Below are 24,070 nucleotides of genomic sequence, written 5' to 3'. Positions count from 1 at the left end.
TACCAGTCTAGATATTTGACTGTGATTTCTATTCACTTGCCTTTATTGGCTTCTCTTACAGGTTTTAAAGCCACTTGACCCTGTTTCTAGATTGTTTCATATTCTCTGTGTAAGAATATGCAGCCGGGCACTGTGGCGCACGCCTGTGATCCCAGCACTTTGGGAGGCCGAGGTGGGCAGATCATGAGGTCAGGAGATCGAGACCAGCCTGGCCAACATGGTGAAACCCTGTCTCTACTAAAGATACAAAAAACTAGCTGGGCTTGGTGGCACACCCCTGTAATCCCAGCTACTTGGGAGGCGGAGGCAGGAGAATCACTTGAACCTGGGAGGCGGAGGTTGCTGTGAACTGAGATCTCGCCATTACACTCCAGCCTGGGTGACAGGGTGAGACTCCGTCTCAAAAAGTAAATAAATAAATAAATAAGAATAAGCACGATAGATGCCATTTACTGAGTGCCTAATTTGTGCCAGTCACCGTGCAAAGTGCTTTACATACATTATCTCATTTAATCCTTAGAACAGTCCCAAAATATATTTTATCTCCATTTAAAGACCCCCCCCACACACAAATAAACTAAACTAATAATAATAAAAAAAAGCGATACAGAATCTGGTGTATAGTATTACTGGATTTTTTTTTTCCCTTGTAATATTCTCGAAAAGATTTGACTTACAGTCCTTACAGGGGAGAAGCTGTCATATAGTCATTAACAGATTTTAATTCTCTAATATTGCTTTGAATAGAAAAATCCTAATTTCATAAGGTGCTAGTGTATTTTGCGTTCTAAAGCAGATTATTTGGCTGAGCTCGGTGGCTCATGCCTGTAATCCCATAACTTTGGGAGGCTGAGGCAGGCAGATCACCTGAGATCAGGAGTTCAGTACCAGCCTGACCAACATAGAGAATCCCCATATCTACCAAAAATGCAAAATTGGCCGAGCATGGTGGCACATGCCTGTAATCCCAGCTACTCGGAAGGCTGAGGCAGGAGCATTGCTTGAACCTGGGAGGCGGAGGTTGCAGTGAGCCGAGGTCAGGCCATTGCACTCCAGCCTGGGCAACAAGAGCAAAACTCTGCCTAAAAATAAATAAATAAGGCAGATAATTATATACTATCAAAATTAATTTTCAGTCGTTGTTTAAACTTTTGAAAAGACATAATTCTAAAGTTCATTATGGTTAACTGTAACAGATCTTCAGGCATGTTTACCTTTTTTTCCTTCTAGTTCAGCAATGGGCCCACAAGCTTTTAAGATGTGCTAGAAATGTGTGTATTCTCCAGGAAGGGTAGAGTATTGAGCCATGTGAAATCTATTCAGCTTTAAAAATTTTTGAGTTTAATTTTGGCAACTAAGGGCCTTGGAGAGTTTTAGTTTCTGCAATGAAAGTGTATTCTTTCAGATTTGAAAATTATCATACTCATTATTGGTAGGATATATGCTTTATCAGCAATTTGATATGGTTCAGTCTAATAATTTTTCGGACACTCAGCATTTTTTAAAACATGGTTTTCCACTGTCAGCTCTTTTCTCCAAAAGTCTTATTTTTATCCTAAACATTTGATTCTATCATTACTTTTTAACCAAAAACTGTTAGCAGTTTGCTATTCTTAGGAAAATGATTTTTACTACTGGTTATGCACTCTTCTGTTTTTAGGACTTTAGAGCAGATATTTAATACTTGAGTTCCTAAGAAAGTTAATCCTTGATATTTTTCTGTCTTCAGTCTGACATACAATTTTACCTTATCATAGACAGTCCTTCCCTTTCAGTGTAGCAAAGTCCTTGCTACTCAAGTCACTATATTTTTCTCATTGAAACAGTACTGGAGGTAGAATTCCTGTTCAAGGACATTAACAATGACTAAGTTATAAATGGGCTAGGTGCTGGGACTACAAAGATGAGTAAGTCAAGATTCCTTTCCTCACTGAGCTGTAAAATACTCATTTAAAATCCATGAAGAGAAGGGAGAGTTCATTGAGATGTTCTTAGTTCTCCAAATAGGCATAAAAACATTGCCCTTCTTGTTAATGTGTCCCTTCAGAGTATGGTAAAGGAAAGTATGTAAATCAACATAATTCAGTCAGGGTTTTCTTTCTGTTTCTTGGCCTTAGGCAATAGGTGATTCACATTTGCTCTATCACTAGATGTTCTGTATCACATCTTTATTTTCAGATGAAAAAATCATTTTGAAACTATTTCAAATTTAAAGAAAAAATGCCAGAACAGTACAAAGAACTCTTTTTTTTTTTTTTTTTTTTTTTTTGAGACGGAGCCTATATCTGTCGCCCAGGCTGGAGTGCAGTGGTGCGATCTCGACTCACTGCAACCTACGCCTCCTGGGTTCACTCCATTCTCCTGCTGAGTAGCTGGGACTACAGGTGCCCGCCACAACGCCTGGCTAATTTTTTGTGTTTTTGGTAGAGATGGGGTTTCACCGGGTTAGCCAGGATGGTCTCGATCTCCTGATCTCATGATCTGCCCGCCTCGGCCTCCCAAAGTGCTGGGATTACAGGCGTGAGCCACTGCGCCCGGCCACAAAGAACTCTTATATCCCCTTCACCCAGATTTCTCCTATTGTTAATGTTTTGCTTACTTCCATTGCCTGCCCTCTCTCTCTGTGTCTCCATACATACATACATACTCATTACAGTCTTTTTCTGAACCTTTTGGAGCAAACTGCCAACATGGTATCACATCACCCCTAAACACTACAGCGTCTGTTTCTTAAAAATAAGCGCTCTCTTATACAGCCAACATACTACCGTCCAAAGAAGAAAATCAACATGGATACAACACTGCTATCTAGTCCAAAGAATCTATACAAATTTCATCTACTATTCCAACAGTCTGTCTCTCTTTTCTGGCACAGGATCCTATCCAGGAATACGTGTTACAGTTAGTTATTATGTCTGTTCATAGTTCTTTAGCCTCAGTTTTCCATCTTTCATGTCCTTGATAGTTTTAATAAGTATATGCCCTGTATTCTGTGTGGTGACCCTCATCCTAGATCTATATGATATTCCTCATGACTCCAATCAGGTCATGCATTCCTGGCAGTAATACCACAGAAATGCTGCTGTGCCCTTCTCAGTGTGTTGCATCTTGAGGCATACTATGTAAAACCATGCCACTAATAGTGATATTGGCAAGATTATATTTGTGCCCTTTGTGATTGATTAGTGTTTGTGGAGATACATTCCAAAATTATGCTAGTATCGCGTTTCTCATCAACGCTCCACTCATTAGCTTTGGTGGGTGTCATTGGTAACTCCCACCTGAATTAACCACTTTTATGATGATTGCCAAATAATTTTTTTTTATTTCTGTTATTTCTTCTATACATATTAGTTGGTATTATGTCATAAGGTACTACTTTTTTTTTTTTTTTTTTTTTTTTGAGACAGAGTCTTGCTCTGCTGCCCAGGCTGGAGTGCAGTGGTCTGATCTTGGCTCACTGCAGCCTCCACCTCCCAGGTTCAAGCAATTCTCCTGCCTCAGCCTCCCGGGTAGCTGAGATTATGGGCACCCGTCACCACTCCCGGCTAATTTTTGTATTTTTAGTAGATACGGGGTTTCACCTCTTTCTCTCTCACTTATTAAACTTAAAGCAGTAAAGACTCATGGATTTCGATTTTGTTAAATGTGTTCTGATTTGTTGCTATTATTATTTATTTTGCTTTTTAAGGTAGTCCTGATTTAGCCAGTGGTAGCCTCTTCAAGCTGGCTCCTCTGCCCGTATATCATGCCCCTATCTCATTCATTGTGCATTTTCTTGGGACTTTCTGGCAGAACAAGCTGTTCCTGGTTCATCTTGTGCTTTGTCTACTAGAGTAGACAAAGTAGATTCCAGAGCCCTGGAATCAGCCATTTCTCCAAGGAGCTCTGTTTTTGTTTCTTTGTGGTTTGGTTGTTTGGGTTTTTTTTTTTTTTTTTTCTTGAAAGATGGTATTTAAAACAAAGATTTGGGGGCTTAGTTTGCTCATTGCTACTGGAATGTCATTGCTTCCAAGCCGTCATAGAAGACAGAATTAGGACACTTGTATATGGTTTATATACACACATATACAAAACACACACTCATATACATATGTAATTAGTTCTGTACCTGTGTGTACATATTACAGAATCATAAAGTTGTTCCTGTAGTTCCAATTCTAGTCCAACACCCCAGGGTTTTTCCTAGCTTTCTCCCTTTAAGTGTTGATGAATGCCTTCTGCGGCAATAAGAAACTAGGCTTCGCATTAGCCTCAATATATTTATCATTTCCCCAGTTGTTTTACTTATTTGCCCAGTAGGCTACCATTCTCCCTGCCACGTAGACCATCTCCCACCTTCATCTACCCCTACTAATATGCATCATTAACTGCTGGGCCTGCTGGCTTTTGCGTCTGTGGATCCACAACCCTTCACTGAGCCTATGACTCTGTGCAGCTCTCTGTTTCCACACAACACCCATTGTCCTCGCCTCTAGGCTAATTAGCCTGCACTTTTGGTAGTCTTCCCAACATGACCTCACTGCCGTGCATCTTCAGCTAGCTTGTGGACACCTTTACATGTTCTAATAGTTAATTTTAAAATCTATTTCAAGAATTTACAATTATAACATACATATATGTGATAGAATATATACACATAGTTTCCCCACACACAAATGGTAACATACTATATTAAATATTCTACACCTTTTTTTTTTTACTTATCTTGAATACCTTTCCATTCTTTTTAACAACTTACGTAGTATTTCATTGTGCATGTGAGTTTGTATATACATCCAGAAACACGCATACACACACCTACACCTGCCTACCAGTGGTAGAATGTTTAACAGTCATAAATTTCTCCTGTTTTGGTAGTCATTCTTCTTTGCAGTGTGCCTTTGCTTTTTCTGTCTAGAGGTAGAATCTCTTTCAGTGAGCCGAGATCGCACCACTGCACTCCAGCCTGGGCGACAGAGCAAGACTCCATCTCAAAAAAAAAAAAAAAAAAAAAGGAATCTATTTCTCCATCTCTTTCTTGAGTCTTGGCTAGCCTCATGACTTACTTTGATGAACGAATATGATAGAAGTGATCTATGAGTTCTGGAACCAACTCCTAACGAGGCTTCAAGGAATACTTTCTTGCTGCTGAGAGTGAGGAAGCTGGTTTAGTGTATGGAAGCAGTAGATGTGTCTTGCCGGAGAACCGAGATACCCCAGCTAACAGCAAGCACCAACCAGCAGGTGTGAAAGTGGGTTATCTAGCACCTAGTAGCCCAGCTGACCCTTTAGCTGAACACACAGGAACCAGAGATGAAAACAGCAGAGAAACTGCTAGCCAACCCACAGAGTTGTGAAAAATAACATACTGTTTTGAGATACTAAGTTTGGGATGGTTTGTTCTGTAACAGTAGATACCTGAAACCTTAACTGTGTTCATTTTGGACATACGGATTGTCTCTAGTATTCTATTATGAATAATATGTAATTAATATCTTTGTGCATAGTATATACCAATTTAATTTTAATACTTAATGCTAAATTATTTTTCAGAAATATTGACACAATTTGTATTGTCACCATTAATGTCTGAGAGTAATTATTTCCTCTATCAACTGACTGTCACTGAATGCTTTTCTTTTATAATAAAATGAGTTTTTAAAAAAAGTTTCCTGTGGTGCATTTCCCTAACTACTCATGAGGCTAGCCATCTTTCAATGTATTTGTTGGGCATTTTGATTTTCAGTTCTGTGAATTGCTTATTCATATCTTTACTCATTTTTTCCTGTTGGATTTTTTTCCCTTACTAATATGTTGGTGTTCTTCGATATCCTTATTATGGATATCATCCTTTAACTTAATTTACAAATAAGTTTTGTTAGTTTGCTTTTGTTTTAGTTTATGGTATCACTTACTGTAAATTTTTCTTTTGTCATTTCACGTAATCATTGATATGGTTTGGCTATGTCCCCACCCAAATCTCATCTTAAATTCCCACATGTTGTAGGAGGGACCCAGTGGGAGGTAATTGAATCATAGCATGGGGGCAGGTCTTTCCTGTGCTGTTCTCGTGATAGTGAATAAGTTGCACAAGATCTGATGGTTTTAGAAAGGGGAGTTTTCCTTCACAAGCTCTCTTCTCTTTGCCTGCTGCCATCCATGTAAGATGTGACTTGCTCCTTCTTGCCTTCTGCCATGATTGTGAGGCCCCAGCCATGTGGAACTGTAGGTCAATTAAATCTCCTTTTCTTCCCTGTCTTGGGTATGTCTTTATCACCAGCGTGAAAACGGACTAATACAATCATCTATATCCGTCTTTTTAAGACTTTTTGATGTTCCTGTCTTGAGAATCTCACTCTCCTCTCTAGGTTAAACGAACTTTTTCCTAAACTTTCTTCTAACTTTCTCATCAAATAGGAATCATGTTCAGCAGCCACAGAAATCCAAAAAAGGGTCATATAAATAAACAAGGGGGATTATTTTCCTCAAGTAATGAGAAATTAGAGGTAGACTGTCCAGAGCTGGTATAGTGGTTCCACAGTGCTATCAGGAATGCAGGTTCATTTGTCTTTCTGTTTAGTCATCCAGGCTTGTCACCTCGTGGTCTTCAGATGGCATTCCAGACTGAGCAGTAGTTTCTTTATATTCTTTTGCTATCCGTGGCTCTGCTTGTTTTAACTGAGAATCATATCCAGTTTGGTGACTGTAACTTCTGGGGATGGGGCCAAGATAAAGCAGCTCCCTTCCCTCCCCCAGAATAACAAGTTCTTAGGAAATATTTTTTTTCTGTTCTTTGAAAAAAATAGTGCTGATTTTGCTTTCTGTGCCATAATAAATGTGTCTTCAGGATAAAGCCCCAGAATTTTTTTTCTTTAACCTATTGGGCTGTCATGTTTTAAAGTTATTTATAAGCAAACAGGGAAATAAACGTGATTACATTCTCAAATTGGAAATGTTGGGAACATGGGACTTCAGCATTATGTTCAATAAGTAATATTTATTCAGGGTGTTCTGTGTGTCAGTAACTATGTTAAACAATGGGTATAAAAACTGAATATGGTATGATCCTCATCCTCAAAGAGTTTACCAGATAACTCAGGAAGCAGATAAACATTTAATTATAGTTTTAGATGGTGAGTTGAGTGTAGTATCAAGTTATGGAGGAAGGACTTTGAAGTTAGTTGAGGGATGGGGAGCTATTATCATGGAACTTGATAGCGAAAACAACTATTAAGCTGATACTTGAAGGACTAGTAGGAGTTACCCTTTTCAGGAAGAGCTAGTAGGGAGGAGGAAGCAAATTCCACGTGCTTTAGTAGTTTAGTGGGCGAAACTGAGTTATAAGTCATAGGCTGTGAAGAGATGAATGCTGGTCTTAGCAGGGACTTTTCATTACAGCTGGGAACCTTAAGGTTTTAAAATGGAATTGGACAAGATCAGATTTGCCTTTTTTTTTTTAAATTTAATATTATTATACTTTAAGTTCTAGGGTACATGTGCACAACGTGCAGGTTTGTTACATATGTATACATGTGCCATGTTGGTGTGCTGCACCCATAAACTCGTCATTTACATTAGGTATATCTCCTAATGCTATCCCTCCCCCCGTCCCCTCCCCACAGTAGGCCCCGGTGTGTGATGTTCCTCTTCCTGTGTCCAAGTGACCTCATTGTTCCAATTCCCATCTATGAGTGAGAACATGCAGTGTTTGGTTTTCTGTTCTTGCGATAGTTCGCTGAGAATGATGGTTTCCAGCTGCATCCATGTCCCTACAAAGGACACAAATTCATCCTTTTTTATGACTGCATAATATTCCATGGTGTATATGTGCCACATTTTCTTAATCCAGTCTGTCACTGATGGACATTTGGGTTGATTCCAAGTCTTTGCTATTGTGAACAGTGCTGCAATAAACATACGTGTACATGTGTTTTTATAGCAGCATGATTTACAATCCTTTGGGTATATCCCCAGTAATGGGATGGCTGGGTCAAATGGTATTTCTAGTTCTAGATCCTTGAGGAATTGCCACACTGTTTTCCACAATGGTTGAACTAATTTACAGTCCCACCAACAGTGTAAAAGTGTTCCTATTTCTCCACATCCTCTCCAGCACCTGTTGTTTCCTGATTTTTTAATGATCGCCATTCTAACTGGTGTGAGATGGTATCTCATTGTGGTTTTGATTTGCTTTTCTCTGATGGCCAGTGATGATGAGCAGTTTTTCATGTGTCTATTGGCTGTATGAATGTCTTCTTTTGAGAACTGTCTGTTCATATCCTTTGCCCACTTTTTGATGGGGTTGTTTGTTTTTTTCTTGTAAATTTGTTTGAGTTCTCTGTAGGTTCTGGATATTAGCCCTTTGTCAGATGAGTAGATTGCAAAAATTTTCTCCCATTCTGCAAAAAAATTCTCCCATTGCCTATTCACTCTGATGGTATTTTCTTTTGCTGTGCAGAAGCTCTTTAGTTTAATTAGATCCCATTTGTCAGTTTTGGCTTTTGTTGCCGTTGCTTTTGGTGTTTTAGACGTGAAGTCCTTGCCCATGCCTATGTCCTGAATGGTATTACCTAGGTTTTCTTCTAGGGTTTTTATGGTTTTAGGTGTAACATTTAAGTCACTAATCCATCTTGAATTAATTTTCGTATAAGGAGTAAGGAAAGGATCCAGTTTCAGCTTTCTACTTATGGCTAGCTAGTTTTCCCAGCACCATTTATTAAATAGGGAATCCTTTCCCCATTTTTTGTTTTTGTCAGGTTTGTCAAAGATCAGATGGCTGTAGATGTGTGGTATTATTTCTGAGGGCTCTGTTCTGTCCATTGGTCTATATCTCTGTTTTGGTACCATATGCTGTTTTGGTTACTGTAGCCTTGTAGTATAGTTTGAAGTCAGGTAGCGTGATGCCTCCAGCTTTGTTCTTTGGCTTAGAATTGTCTTGGCAATGCAGGGTCTTTTTTGGTTCCATATGAACTTGAAAGCAGTTTTTTCCAATTCTGTGAAGAAAGTCATTGGTAGCTTAATGGGAGCACTGAATCTATAAATAACCTTGGGCAGTATGGCCATTTTCACGATACTGATTCTTCCTATCCATGAGCATGGTATGTTCTTCCATTTTTTTGTGTCCTCTTTTATTTCACTGAGCAGTGGTTTGTAGTTTTCCTTGAAGAGGTCCTTTACATCCCTTGTAAGTTGGATTCCCAGGTATTTTATTCTCTTTGAAGCTATTGTGAATGGGAGCTCATTCATGATTTGGCTCTCTGTTTGTCTGTTACCGGTGTATAAGAATGCTTGTGATTTTTGCACATTAATTTTGTATCCTGAGACTTTGCTGACGTTGCTTATCAGCTTAAGGAGATTTTGGGCTGAGACAATGGGGTTTTCTAAATATACAATCATGTCATCTGCAAACAGGGACAATTTGACTTCTTCTTTTCCTAACTGAATACCCTTGATTTCTTTCTCTTGCCTGATTGCCCTAGCCAGAACTTCCAACACTATGTTGAATAGGAGTGATGAGAGAGGGCATCCCTGTCTTGTGCCAGTTTTCAAAGGGATTGCTTCCAGTTTTTGCCCATTCAGTATGATATTGGCTGTGGGTCTGTCATAAATAGCTCTTATGATTTTGAGATACATTCCATCAATACCGAATTTATTGAGAGTTTTTAGCATGAAGGGCTGTTGAATTTTGTCAAAGGCCTTTTCTGCATCTATTGAGATAATCATGTGGTTTTTGTCTTTGGTTCTGTTTATATGCTGGATTACATTTATTGATTTGTGTATGTTGAACCAGCCTTGCCTCCCAGGGATGAAGCCCACTTGATTATGGTGGATAAGCTTTTTGATGTGCTGCTGGTTTCGGTTTGCCAGTATTTTATTGAGGATTTTTGCATCGATGTTCATCAGGGATGTTGGTCTAAAATTCTCTTTTTTTTGTTGTGTCTCTGCCAGGTTTTGGTATCAGGATGATGTTGGCCTCCTAAAATGAGCTAGGGAGGATTCCCTTTTTTTCTATTGGTTGGAATATTTTCAGAAGGAATGGTACCAGCTCCTGCTTGTACCTCTGGTAGAATTCGGCTGTGAATCCGTCTGGTCCTGGATCTTTTTTGGTTGCTAGGCTATTAATTATTGCCTCAATTTCAGAGCCTGCTATTGGTCTATTCAGGGATTCAACTTCTTCCTGGTTTAGTCTTGGGAGAGTGTAAGTGTCCAGGAAATTATCCATTTCTTCTAGATTTTCTAGTTTATTTGCGTATAGGTGTTTATAGTATTCTCTGATGGTAGTTTATATTTCTGTGGTGTCGGTGATGATACCCCCTTTATCATTTTTTATTGCGTCTGTTTGATTCTTCTCTCTTTTCTTCTTTATTAGTCTTGCTAGTGGTCTATCAATTTTGTTGATCTTTTCAAAAAACCAGCTTCTGGATTCATTGATTTTTTTGGAGGGTTTTTTGTGTCTCTATCTCCTTCAGTTCTGCTCTGATCTTAGTTATTTCTTGCCTTCTGCTACCTTTTGAATGTATTTGTTCTTGCTTCTCTAGTTCTTTTAATTGTGATATTAGGGTGTCAATTTTAGATCTTTCCTGCTTTCTCTTGTGGGCATTTAGTGCTATAAATTTCCCTCTACACACTGCTTTAAATGTGTCCCAGAGATTCTGGTGTATTGTATCTTTGTTCTCATTGGTTTCAAAGAACATCTTTATTTCTGCCTTCATTTCGTTATGTACCCAGTAGTCATTCAGGAGCAGGTTATTCAGTTTCCATGTAGTTGAGCAGTGTTGATTGAGTTTCTTAGTCCTGAGTTCTCGTTTGATTGCACTGTGGTCTGAGAGACAGTTTGGTATAATTTCTGTTCTTTTACATTTGCTAAGAAGTGCTTTACTTCCAACTATGTGGTCAATTTTGGAATAAGTGTGATGTGGTGCTGAGAAGAATGTATATTCTGTTGATTTGGGGTGGAGAGTTCTATAGATGTCTATTAGGTCTGCTTGCTGCAGAGATGAGTTCAATTCCTGGGTATCCTTGTTAACTTTCTGTCTCGTTGATCTGTCTGATGTTGACAGTGGGGTGTTGAAGTCTCCCATTATTATTGTATGGGAGTCTAAGTCTCTTTGTAAGTCTCTAAGGACTTACTTTATGAATCTGGGTGCTCCTGTATTGGGTGCATATATATTTAGGATAGTTAGCTCTTCCTGATGAATTGATCCCTTTACCATTATGTAATGGCCTTCTTTGTCTCTTTTGATCTTTGATGGTTTAAAGTCTGTTTTATCAGAGACTAGGATTGCAACCCCTGCTTTTTTTTTTGTTTTTCATTTTCTTGGTAGATCTTCCTCCATCCCTTTATTTTGAGCCTATGTGTGTCTCTGCATGTGAGATGGGTCTCCTGAATACAACAAACTGATGGGTCTTGACTCTATATCCAATTTGCCAGTCTGTGTCTTTTAATTGGACCGTTTAGTCCATTTATATTTAAGGTTAATATTGTTATGTGTGAACTTGATCCTGTCATTATGATGTTAGCTGGTTATTTTGCTCGTTAGTTGATGTAGTTTCTTCCTAGCATCGATGGACTTTACATTTTGGCATGTTTTTGCAATGGCTAGTACCGGTTATTCCTTTCCACGTTTATTGCTTCCTTCAGGATCTCTTGTAGGGCAGGCCTGGTGGTGACCAAATCTCTCAGCATTTGCTTGTCTGTAAAGGATTTTATTTCTCCTTCACTTGTGAAACTTAGTTTGGCTGGATATGAAATTCTGGGTTGAAAATTCTTTTCTTTAAGAATGTTGAATATTGGCCCCCACTCTCTTCTGGCTTGTAGAGTTTCTGCCAAGAGATCTGCTGTTAGTCTGATGGGCTTCCCTTTGTGTGTAACCCGACCTTTCTCTCTGGCTGCCCTTAACATTTTTTCCTTGATTTCAACTTTGGTGAATCTGACAATTATGTGTGTTGGAGTTGCTCTTCTCGAGGAGTATTTTTGTGGCGTTCTCTGTATTTCCTGGATTTGAATGTTGGCCTACCTTACTAGGTTGGGGAAGTTCTCCTGGATGATATCCTGCAGGGTGTTTTCCAACTTGGTTCCATTTTCCCCGTCACTTTCAGGCACACCAATCAGACGTAGATTTGGTCTTTTCACATAATCCCATATTTCTTGGAGGCTTTGTTCATTTCTTTTTACTCTTTTTTCTCTACAGTTCTCGCTTCATTTCGTTCATTTGATCTTAAATTGCTGATACTCTTTCTTCCAGTTGATCGAGTCGGTTACTGAAGCTTGTGCATTTGTCAGGTAGTTCCCGTGTCATGGTTTTCATCTCTATCAGTTCTTTTAAGGTCTTCTCTGCATTGAATTATTCTAGTTATCCATTCATCCATTCTTTTTTCAAGGTTTTTAGTTTCTTTGTGCTGGTTACGTAGTTCCTCCTTTAGCTCTGAGAAGTTGGATCAACTGAAGCCTTCTTCTTTCAGTTTGTCCAAGTCTTTCTCCGTCCAGCTTTGTTCCATTGCTGGCGATGAGCTGCGTTCCTTTCTAGGGGGAGATGCACTCTGATTTTTTGAATTTCCAGCTTTCTGCACTGCTTTTTCCCCATCTTTGTGGTTTTATCTGTCTTTGGTCTTTGATGATGGTGACATACTGATGGGGTTTTGGTGTGGGTGTCCTTTCTGTTTGTTAGTTTTCCTTCCAACAGTCAGGACCCTCAGCTGCAGGTCTGTTGGAGTTTGCTTGAGGTCCACTCCAGACCCTGTTTGCCTGGGTATCAGCAGCAGAGGCTGCAGAAGATAGAATATTGCTGAACAGCGAGTGTTGCTGTCTGATTCTTGCTCTGGAAGCTTCGTCTCAGGGTGTACCCAGCCGTGTGAGGTGTGATGTGTCGGTCTTCACCTAGTGGAGGATGTCTCCCAGTTAGGCTACTCAGGGGTCAGGGACCCACTTGAGCAGTCAGTCTGTCTGTTCTCAGATCTCAACTTCCATGCTAGGAGAGCCACTGCTCTCTTCAAAGTTGTCAGACAGGGACTTTTACATCTGCAGAGGTTTCTGCTGCTTTTTGTTTAGCTATGCCCTCTCCCCAGAGGTGGAATCTATAGAGGCAGGCAGGCCTCCTTGAGCTGCAGTGGGCTCTACCCAATTCAAGCTTCCTGGCGGCTTTGTTTATCTACTTAAGCCTCAGCAATGGCGGGCGCCCCTCCCCCAGCCTTGCTGCCGCCTTGCAGTTAGATCTCTGACTGCTGTGCTAGCAATGAAGGAGGCTCCGTGGGCTTGGGACCCTCCGGGCCAGGTGTGGGATATAGTCTCCTGGTGTGCAGTTTGCTAAGACCCTTGGTAAAGCACAGTATTAGGGTGGGAGTGACCCGATTTTCCAGGTGTTGTGTGTCTCAATTTCCCTTGGCTAGGAAAAGGAATTCCCTTCCCCCTTGCGCTTCCCAGGTGAGGCGATGCCTCACCCTGCTTCAACTCTCGATGGTCAGGCTGCACCCACGGACCAGCATCGACTGTCCAACACACCCCAGTGAGATGAACCCGGTACCTCAGTTGAAAATGCAGAAATCACCCATCTTCTGTGTCGCTCACGCTGGGAGCTGGAGGCTCAAGCTGTTCCTATTCGGCCATCTTGGGTGCCACTTCCAGATTTGCCTTTTAATAAAGTTAATTTGGTTATAGTAGGGAAAATTCAGTTGGGAGTGGGATCTGGAAGCAAGGGCTGCCTATTAAGGAGTTTATCTAATATGTTAAAATCTATTCCAGTAGTAGTCAAATATCTGTTGAGCACCTGTGTAAATATAAGGTGTGGGAATACAGAGGTATGTAAAACATATAATTCCTATTTTCAAGGAGTTTGTACTTTAAAATAACCGAGAACTTGGTAACAACAATATGAGGCAGTATACTAATGTTATGGCTTCTATCTTATAAAATGAGAGCAGATAAAGCTAAAATTAAGACTTGAAGCCAAAAGATCTTCACGGCTACAAAGCCCATATTCTTTCCAGGTATGCTACACTGCTTCCCATGTCGCTTATTACCACTTGATTTATTACCTGTATGTTACCTCAGAACGCTTGTGACATAAGATTAGAGTACAATTAAAATGATTTTCAACTTGGAATACCAAGTATCATATGATCTCCACTCTGGCTTTCTCCAGGTAGTTTCTGTTGGATGGAATATAACCAGAAAAATAAATGTTGGTTAGAAAAATTGTCACAAGTGGCTGGCCAGGCTCTGTGGCTCACACCTGTAATCCCAGCACTTTGGGAGGCCGAGGCGTGTGGATCACCTGAGGTCAAGAATTCGAGACCAGCCTGGCCAACATAGTGAACCCCTGTCTCTACTAAAAATACAAAAATTAGCCGGACATGGTGGTGCGTGCCTGTAATTCTAGCTACTCAGGAGTCTGAGACAGGAGAATTGCTTGAACCTGAGAGGTGGAGGTTGCAGTGAGTCGAGAAGATAGCCCCATTGCAGTCCAGCCTGGGATACAGAGTGAGACTCTGTCTCAAAAAAAAAAGAAAAAAGAAAAGAAAAATTGTTACAATGAAGAAGTTATGAACAATCTTGAGATTAGTTTCTGTGAAACTTAGTATTGAACTGATAGGACAGTGGGGGACAAGATGTGTTATGTCATTAGATAACTAGATAGCATACTTATTAATGTTAAGGTTCTTCTTTCTATAAGTAGAGCAAGGAATGAAAAAAGGGCATGCACTTTTGCCAGTAAATAAAGAATTGGTGGTTTTTGATTATGTATTTGCTTTTATTTCCAGAAAGCAATTGTACAAATAAAGATTATTCTAGCCCGATGCTGTGGCTCACACCTGTAATCCCAACACTTTGGGAAGCTGAGGTGGGTGGATCACCTGAGATTGGGAGTTCAAGACCAGCCCGACCAATATGGAGAAATCCCGTCTCCAGTAAAAATACTAAAATAGTTGGACGTGGTGGCACATGCCTGTAATCCTGGCTACTCAGGAGGCTGAGGCAGGATAATCACTTGAACCTGGGAGGTGGAGGTTGCCGTGAGTAGAGATCGTGCCATTGTGCTCCAGCCTGGGCAACAAGAGCAAAACTCCGTCAGAATACATAAGATAGGATAGGATAGGATAGGATAGGACAGGACAGGACAGGACAGGACAGGACAGGACATCTGTCTTTCAACCATTCTAACTCTTAAATCTGTTAAACCAACTATTGAGACTCAGGCCTTACAAAGATGGCTAATTTATTCTTTGATCTCTTTCTATTTCTGTAAGACGTGTGTTTGCCTTGTGGTGACATTTTCTTACCTGTATGTTGATGTATTTGAGTAATCTTCTGAGAGTCTTTCTTGCTCTGAAATGTGACTTGACATGATATCTACAGAATTACTTAAAAAATTAGGATGTGATATTCTGATTGGAAAAACATTACTTATAAAATAGGAAGAGGTAGAAAGGAAGGATAAAGGTTGGGCTGATAATTTGGTATTACAGGATGAGGAGAAACAGGAAAACTCAGAGGGGATACTTATCTTTTAACTACTCAAAAACTCTGAATGTGGATTAAACGTCAGATGCATAAGGCAAGAGAAAATGAAAAATAATAAGGTTCCAATTCAGGGGTTTTATAGTCTAGTAGTCTTTTCTACTGATAATCCTTGAGAGAATTGAGTGTTAATGTGCTAAGCCAGAGGTTCTCAAAGTTAATGTGTATCACAAGCACTTGGAATGCTTGTTAAAATGCACATTGCTGGGCCTCACCCCCCAAGTTTCTAATTCAGTAAGTCTGAATGAGGTCTGAGAGTTCATTTCGGACAAGTTCCCAAGTGCTGTTGCTAATTGCTGTTGTCTGTTGTATGAAATTATTTTGTTTCTCTTCTATGCCTTAAAATGGTACTGGTTATATGCAATCATTGGAAAAATTTTAGAAATCATTCCTCAAATCATTTTTCTGTATTATGTGCTTTAGATGAGAAACACTGACGGAGAAACTTAGATAATTTTTTTTAATTGATGAAATTAATTATAATTCCAAACCTCAGCTCATAAGAGAAGGTAAAAACAAAATTGAATAGACATAGAAAAATTAATCTGGCAGCCATTTGCAGGATGGACTGGAATGAGAAAAGACAGAGTGTAGGTTCTCTCATCCATCTACTATCTAGATTATTATTTAAATAATCATAAAAGAGATCTCTCCATCTGGAATTTTTGGCCCTTAGATGGAAGTAGCATCAACCACACATCAAAGGCCAGGTTTTTTGTTTGTTTTTTGGAGTTTTCATTTTTTGAGACAGAGTCTTGTTTTATTACCCAGGTTGGAGTACAGTGGTACGATCTTGCCTCACTGCAACTTCTGGCTCCCGGGCTCCTCTGATCCTCCGGTCTCAGCCTCCTGAGTGGCTGGGACCACAGATGCTTGCCACCACATCTGGCTAATTTTTGTGTATTTTTGGTGGAGATGGGTTTTGCCATGTTGCCCAGGCTGGTCTTGGACTCCTGAGCTCAAGCGAGCCACCTGCCTCAGCCTTCCAAAGTGCTGGGATTACAGGCGTGAGCCGCTGCACCTGGCCAAGGACCAGTTTTAAATATAGCACATGCCATAGTGTCCATGTGCTAGGTCGTAACCTAAAAGTTGTATAGTATTTGCCTTTCTCCATGGTTCTTACCACCTTCCTTATCAATACTCCTTACTTCTTCTTGTAGTTTCTGTATACTTCTGTCTCCCTAATTGGATTTCTGGCTTTTTTTTGTATTCGATTTGATATCTGTATATTAAATAATTTATGATTTCGAAGTCTAGATGGGCAGGATGAAAATCTCTGCATTTTAAATCTGGAAAAATATATAAGGAAATTATCAGGGGATTTATATCTTTGTAAATTTTTTATACAGCAATTTAATACCATGTATACATTGTCAACTTCCAAGTCGTATCTCTAACCCAGATCTCACATTTCAGCTTCAGACTAGTATATCCTTTTGCCTACCTAGTATCTAATAAGCTTCTCAAATGTAACTTGTTCAAATATAAGCATATTGTACCCCACATGCTCAAACCTCACCTCCCGCAGTCTTCCTCTCTCAGTAGTGGTAACCCCTTGCTTCCAGGTGCTCATGCCAGGACCTTGGAGTCATTCTTATTTTTGCCTTCTCTCTCACTTCTGCTTCCAATCTGTCAGTAGATTTTTTGGTTCTTACCTTCAGAGTACATCAAGAATCCGACTTAAGAATTCACCACCATCACTGCTACCTCCTGCCTTTAAGCTACCATCACCTTGTACTTGGATTGGTGCAGCTGCTTCCTAAATGATCTGCTTCTAGCCTTTCTTCTCACCCCCATTAGTCTTCTTAACAGACAGCTAGGCTGGTCCTGTTAAATGTAAGTCTGGTCATTTCACTTCTCTGCTAAAAACCTTCCAATGACTTCCCCTTTTACCGGGAATGAAAGGGTAGTGATTTACAGTGACCTTCAAGACCTTACCTAAACAGTTGCCTGCCCCTATTACTTCTCTAGAGTTCATATCCTACTAGTTTCTTCCTTACTCTCTATGCTACAGTAACACTGGCCTCCTTTTTGTTCCTTGAACACTTAGGGTATGGTCCTGTGTATGCACTGGCTATTTCCTCTATCTGGAATATTCTTTCCCCTAGATACCACATGGCTCACTACATCACCTTTAGCTCGTTGATGAAACATCGCTTTGGGCTTGGTCGGTGGCTCACCTGTAATCGCAACACTTTGGGAGGCTGAAGCAGGAGAATTCACTTGAGTCCAGGAATTCAAGACTAGCCTGGGCAACGTGGTGAGACCTCCCCTCTACAAAAGGTAAACAAAATTAGCTGGGCATGGTGGTACATGGCGGTAGTCCCAGCTACTCAGGAGGAGGCTGAAGTAGGAGAATCACTTGAGCCCGGGAGGCTGAGGGTGCCGAGTCATGATTGTGCCACTTTACTCCATAATGAGTCACAGAGTGAGACCCTGTCTCAAAAGAAAAAGAAAAGTCATTTTGGTAAGGGCTTTGCTGACTACCCTTTTAGACATTACAGCACCACAAAACTCTCCTTGCTGGCTTTATTTGAGAAAAAAATAAAAAGCAGTGAGTTTAGTTTATTTTGTTCCTGCTGCATTCCCCTTCACCTGCAATAATGCCTAGCACATGATAGGTGGTTGATAAATAGTTGTTGCAGTTTATTATTTTAGCTGTCAAGAAGAGTATTCCTTTCCTCTGAGAAGTACACTGGAAAAAAATCCTGTAACTCAAACGTAGGCTACCAGTTATTGACTTCCAACATTTACTCTGCTTTCTTTTTTCTAAAATTGATAAAAGTCCTACACCTCTCTTGTTTGGATTTGAGATTACTCTGTTTGTTTTGTTTTGTTTTGTTTTGTTTGGCAACATACTACCCCTGGCATAAATCCTTTCATTCTCTCTAAGGTATATGAATTATTAGTTGCTATCATTGACTGTGATGATTGCTAACACTGGTAGAGATATTTTGGTATGCATTTTGCTTTTAGATGACTTTATGTCATGATTTATAACTTTAAAGCCATAGGTTTTTTTCAGATTCTCCAAGAAATGTTAATACCTATTTCTTCCTTTAAGCCTAGATTGAGAGTATTGTTCCTGTTTTGATTTTTGAGGGTTTTGTTCATTTTAGTATTTTTGTGTAGCTAGTGCTTAATAACTGCCTGAATTGGAGGAGTTAGGTTCCGTGGAAGCACCTTGCTCTCTTACTCAAACTTGGATTTTATGTACTTGCTATGAAAGTCATCATATGCTTCAGATTTTTCATTTCAGGTATTTTGCACTATTGTCAGATCATGTTTTGAATCGTGTTCTAACTTTTCTATTTGAAAGAGTCATTGTAGCACTTAACGTTCATCCTGCTGCCATTTCTTCAGGATGTAGGGAAGCACAGTTACTCTAGTCTCACTTCTTCATATCTTAAAAGAGGTGTTACAGGCTGTTATACTTTGTCCTTCATTACTTCATTAAGATATGCAGAAAATAAGTGAATTCAAAGACATTAAGTCAAATACATAGGATTCCGGTTCTTATTTCTGATGTTGGAGAGGTTCTAGTCTCAGACTGGATCTATGACCTTGGCAACAGACAGTAGACATGGGAGCTCTTAACTCCCTCTTAAATGTAACTGTTATATTTTGTTGTTATGGCAATAGAATGTGCTTAATGCTAAGATTCCATATCTATAGCTGAAGATGTATACAGTATAAATTAATTCTTTTTCTCATATCCAAGCCAGGACTTGAATGTCAACATGCATAGTAATAGGGGCTTTGCTGAGAAAACAGATACTGCTACATGACTTAAGACACTCTGTAGGAAAAAAAGCCTAGGTTCAAAGATAAATACAACTTTACCCAAAATAGTGATAAATTAGAACCAACTTAAATGTAAAGCAAAAACTGAATTATCTGTATAGCAGAATTTGATTATTATTAAAATGTGTTCAAGGGGTAGTTAACCAAATGGAGAAATGTTCATGAGAAAGTAAGTACAAAAGAAAAGATTCCAAGTATATAGCATGATCTGGTTCTGCAATTAAAAGAAGGCTATATACATACAGGAAAGAAGAAAATATACCAATATGTTGACACTGATTAATTCAGGATTTGGAGATTATAATGATCTTTTTATTTACTTCTTTATACTTTTCCATGTATTTTCCAGTTTAGATAACTAACTATAATTTTATTATTTTTAAAAGAAAAAAAATTTTAGAAACAGATACAGCTGTGTGATTCTAGGCAAGTTAATTAATTAGTGATGACAGTGATAATGGCTACATTATACTGAGTACCTACTATTTAACTTACATTGTGTGTATTTTGCACATTTTATCACCCTTACTTCGTAATGGCCAAGCAAGGGAGGCCTAATTGTCTGCCTTTACATACTGGAAGAAAGACTCAAAAACTTTAAGTAGCTTGTAAGCTAATAAATTGTAGAGCCAGGATTCAAACCAAGATTTGTGTTCATAATTTTCTTAGTATACTATAAGGTCTTTCCAAAATGATTGAACTTCCAAAACCTGTGATTTCTTATTGTAAAATGCAGGCCAGGTTGTATGGGAATGAAATGACAGGAGGTACATAAACCACAGGATTAGGTTTTTACACATGTATTCTTCAAGCTTTATTATTAAATATGTTCATTTAACAACATTATCTAAGATTTAATTCTGTAATATTAAACTTGTAAGTTGCATTTCTTCAAAGAAGAGCAATGTTAGTCCATTGGTTAACATTTTGTCCTGTTTTTGTGTTTACACAGTACAGTTTTACAGTCATTTTTTGAAAGCTTGGATTACATAAAGATAAATGATACTGTGTTAAAAGAGGTAAAGCTTATATTTCTCACTTTCCTTGAAACATGTCTTAACAAACCTCATATTTTGCTGGGATTTGAAGGGACCTCTGTTCCTTACTTGAGTTCTGAACCATGTGAATAGCCAAAACAGTAAGCATATCCAGTTTTTTCTTCCCAGATTTGTTAATATCCCTGGGGTAGCTAAAGGTCAGGAATATTATTGCAAATGGAAAAGAAGTATTACTGTCAATACCTCTCTCAAGTTTCATACTTTTGTTTAGAAGTTAGTGTAAAAAAGTTGCTGAAACACCAAAGTATGATAGATTGGGTTCTGGCTGATAGTTACCATTATAGTCACCAAAATACATACATACATGTATAGATGTAGATTACTTACTCTTATGTTCATTGTTATGCTGTTGCTTATGGGTATAATGAACATACTTTCCAGAATATCCAGGACAAGTATGATTTCAAGTATTATTTAATATAGTTGGTCTCTCTATTAATTATGTGTCTTAATTTGGGATTTGGAAAATATGGACAGTATTATCTGTGGGAAATATAAAGAAGTATAAAACCATTGCCCACAAGTTTACAATTTGACTGGACAAATAAAATATTCCTTAAGACAGTGAACATGTAAAAATTTTTTTCATGTGTTATATCTATTGAACAGTGTTCCATTGTATGATTAACCATCACTTATTTTATCTATCCTAGTGATGAACACCTAGATTATTCTGCATTTTAAGAAACAAACTTCAGGATAGTGTTTTTTTTGCCCCTGGAAGTGAAAAGGAGGGAAAGGGATTGTAGCAGAGGAAAAAGCTAAGTTACATGTTTAAAAAAATAAGAAATTTTACAGTTATGGGGGAAGAGGCAATGGCATCATGGACATGAAATAAATTAACGTTAATCATAGTAACAATTCAGAGGAGGAGGACAATATTTTCAGGAATCTTTCATTTGTCATTTTTTTTTTTTTTTTTTTTTTAATTTTGAGACAGTGTCTTGCCCTATCACCCAGGCTGGAGTGCAGTGGCGTGTTCTTGGCTCTTCTCTCTTGGCTTACCTCTCGAGTTCAAGCGATTCTTGTGTCTCAGCCTCCTGAGTAGCTGGGACTATAGGTGCATGCCACCACGCCTGGCTAATTTTTTTTTTGTATTTTTAGTACAGGCAGGGTTTTTCCACTTGACCAGGCCGGTCTCGAACTCCTGGCCTCAAGTGAACTGCCTACCTTGGCCTCCCAAAGTGCTGGGATTACAGGCATAAGCCACTGTGCCCGGCCTCATTTGTCAATAAATATTTATTAAATTTTTTAATGTGCCAAAATGCTAGGTGCTGTTGTTACACCTGTGAATAAAACAATTATGGTCTCTGCCCTTAGCAAACTTGTAACCTAGTAGGATAGACAAACACTAAACATATAAATAAATCAAATTTATAGCAAATGATTTGAAGGGATACATAGATCCAATGATAGAGTGATAACAGGATTAAAGACCAATTTATAGGGTGTTCAAAGAAAGTATCTCTGAGAACATGATATTTTTTATTTTATTTTGGAGATGGTCTTGTTCTGCTGCCCAGGAGAGAGTGCAGTGGTGCTATCATATCTCACTATAACTTCAAAATCCTGGGCTGAATCTATCTTCCTGCCTTCCTCCTTCCCAAGTTGCTAGGACTGCATGTGTGCATGCACTACCATACCTGGCTCATTTTTTTCACATTTTGTAGAGATGGAGTCTTGCTGTGTTACCCAGGCTGGTCTTGAACTCGTGGCCTCAAGCGATCTTACCATCACAAAGCACTGGAATTACAGGTATAAGCCACTACTCCCAGTGAAGGACATGATATTTAAGACAAAGTTGGAAGGATTAGAAGATGTTAAAGCCTAAGAATTGAGGAGGGAGTAATGATAATATTTCAGGCAGAAGGAAGTGCGTATGAAAAGCCCTAAGGGTTAAAAGTAAAAAAAAAAAAAAAAAAAGGAAAAAGAGTTGATATATTCGTGGAGCAAAAAAGGGGCCAGTGTAGCTGGAGCATACTAAGCACGATGTGGGAGGAATTTGAATACTATTCTAATGCAGCTTCAAGCCATTTAATTATGCTGTAAAGCAAAACATAACTATTCTCTGACTGCTGTGTGGAAAATAGATTGTAGTGATGAGAGGGCAAAAGTAGAAATGGACAAATGAATGAGGCTGTTGAAGTTGTTAAGGTAAGAGGTGAAGGTGACCTGAGCTGGGATTATCCAAGAGATGGGAAGGTTTGGTCATATTCATAATATATTTTCAGACTAAGAAAGGACTCAAGGATGAGTTTTCTGTTATTGGCCTGAGGGAGCAGGTGACAATGTCATTTATGAGATGCGTAAGATTGGAGGAAGAATAGCTTGGTGGAAAGGATCAAAAGAATTGAGGTAACCGGTTACACCTCTAGTACAAGATGTCAAGTAGGCACTGTTACAGGAGTCTGGATTTCAGAACAGAGGTCAATAGTTCAGAAGTTAGGAATCATCTGTATATGTAAGTATATGTGGTATTTAAACTCCTAAAACAGAATGAGATGAACCAGGGGAAAATATAGTTGAAGAAGTAGGTGTGAGGCTTAGGAGCAAGCTCAGAGGACCTCCAACATTTAGATAAATTCCATCAGGAATCTGAGAACCAGGTGTCCAGTGAGGTTGGAGGAAAGACAGGAGTTCCTGGTATCTTGGTAGCTGAAACAGGGAAGTATTTCAGAAAGGAGGAGAGAACATTTGTTCAGAGGGCTGCTAAGAGTTCAGATAGGATGAGAGTAGGAGAAAATATACTGGATTCTGTGATACGATCAGCATCTAGTTAAGTGACAGAAACCACAAAGTAATTTGAAAAGGGAAAGTTTAATATAAAGAATTATTTACTATAACAGGAGATTACCTACTGAGGGGAAAAGAGAACTTTAAAGAATATGTATATATATGTAGCAGATATAGGGAGCAACCATTACTACTAGGCCTGAGGCAGTGCACCCAAGGAAGGAACAAATCTGAAAGAACCCTCCCTCCAGCACCCCTGGACTGAGATTCAGAAATCATTGGAAAGGGCATAACTATGGCCCTTGGGATGGCAGAGAAGTTCTCTAGGGTGCTGCACTCAACTCACCTGTAGAAAATCTTCCTCTGAGGGGCCAGGGAAAATAGCTCATGGGAAGTGCTCCACCAGCGAAACTCACTGGGGGCGCTGTGTGCTGCTGGAAAGCTACCTTGTATGGTGCTGGGGGAAAAAACTGTAGACCTCTCTGGGAGTCCACTCATGGGGGTGATAAGTGCTTAGAAGCCATCCTCTAGGATCCCAGGAGAAGTTGCCGACAGGAAAGTACCATTCACTATTAGCATCCATACACTGCAGAAGCCTACTGAGAGGAACAGAGCAAAACCAGGAAAAGAATCCTTTCTCCTGTAATGTCCCTCCCATATCCTCTACTGACAAAGTTTAACAGCATGACAGCCAGCAAAGGAAAGTAGTTTCCAATGCCCACCTTCATTATAGCGCAGCAGGTAATGGAGGATGAATTTTGAGTTGAGAGGCAATACGTTGACAGTTGGCACACATGGGATATTGCTGTTGATCTTGATAAACAGTCAGGGAGTGGTGAGACTAGAAGCCAGATTGCAGTGAGTTGAAGAGCAAATGGGAAATGATGAATGGAACAGGGATGTAAACAACTCTTTCAAGAAGAAGATATACTGTTAGGTAGAGCAGAGTTAAGGTGTAGTAGCTACTGTGTGGGATATT

The 24,070-nt window shown here is 39.3% G+C and overlaps 1 protein-coding gene across 7 annotated transcripts in view; it reads left to right on the top strand.

Annotated features, from left to right (window-relative positions):
• Positions 1 to 24,070, top strand: part of ANKIB1 (ankyrin repeat and IBR domain containing 1) — a 155,501-nt gene that overhangs the window by 3,365 nt on the left and 128,066 nt on the right. Inside the window, exon 2 of one of the 7 annotated variants that reach the window (XM_074035535.1) lies at positions 22,029 to 22,113. The exons of 5 other annotated variants lie outside the window; for them this stretch is intronic. The gene's annotated coding sequence lies outside the window, so the exon portion shown is untranslated. Of the gene's footprint in view, positions 1 to 17,604; positions 17,780 to 22,028; positions 22,114 to 24,070 lie in introns of all 7 variants that reach the window. One more of the 7 variants, XM_074035534.1, reaches the window with a different exon arrangement.

The sequence above is a fragment of the Macaca fascicularis genome, chromosome 3 (assembly GCF_037993035.2).
Source record: "Macaca fascicularis isolate 582-1 chromosome 3, T2T-MFA8v1.1".
Taxonomy (NCBI): domain Eukaryota; kingdom Metazoa; phylum Chordata; class Mammalia; order Primates; family Cercopithecidae; genus Macaca; species Macaca fascicularis.
This window is presented reverse-complemented; position numbering and strand designations above follow the sequence as displayed.